The sequence below is a fragment of the Carlito syrichta genome, unplaced genomic scaffold, assembly GCF_000164805.1.
Source record: "Carlito syrichta isolate Samal-C Ts95f unplaced genomic scaffold, Tarsius_syrichta-2.0.1 Scaffold274242, whole genome shotgun sequence".
Lineage (NCBI taxonomy): Eukaryota > Metazoa > Chordata > Mammalia > Primates > Tarsiidae > Carlito > Carlito syrichta.
Window position 1 is genome coordinate 1 of NW_007218338.1, and position 779 is coordinate 779.

Consider the following 779-nt stretch of genomic DNA (forward strand, 5'->3'; position numbering starts at 1 on the left):
ATTTGCTGTGGAAAAGTCTATAAGTAGAAAAAGAATATGGAATTTTACAGAGGAGGAGGTGTTAGAACGAGTGACACCACATTTGCTCTTCTACAAAAAAAATATGTTGTCGAACTTATGATATCTATGATCCAAAGAGTTCAGCAAAACCAGCAGATTGGAAATATCAAAATGGATTCTCAACCTCATGACTTTCTTTAGAATGTACAGTTCACATTAATATTCACATCCCACTTTCCACTACTTCTATCAGCTATACTCTGGAGAAAAATACAAAGAATGGACTTACACGCTGGGCCAAGCAAATAGAAAATGGTATTTATTTGATTAATGGACAATTTAAAGATGAAGATTGTGACCTATTAGAAGGACAGAAAAAATCTCAAGGAAATACTCAAGCAACTAGTCATTCTTTTGATGTCAGAGTGCTAACTCAGTTGCTCCTGAATTCAGACCACAGATCGACAGCTATGGTCCAGGTCTGCAATGGTTCTGTAAATCTGAAGGGTGCTGTGAAATGCAGATCTTATATCCACAGCAATAAGCCCAAGGTTAAAGATGCCGTGCAGGCAGTAAAGAGAGATATATTGAACACAGTTGCTGATCATTGTGAAATACTATTATGAGGATCTACTTTTGAATGAAATGCCAGAAAAAGAAGATTCTACAAAAGAGTTCCATATCCTTCCTCACCGAGTTTTTGTACCCATTCCTGGATTCACTGTAATGTTATGTGATTATAAATTTGGTGATGAGTCAGCAGAAGAAATCCGAGACCA

At 36.7% G+C, this 779-nt stretch overlaps 1 pseudogene; it reads left to right on the forward strand.

Annotated features, from left to right (window-relative positions):
* The first annotated feature begins 4 nt into the window (after positions 1-4).
* On the forward strand, positions 5-774 carry LOC103254295 (annotated as a pseudogene).
* The last annotated feature ends 5 nt before the right edge of the window (positions 775-779 follow it).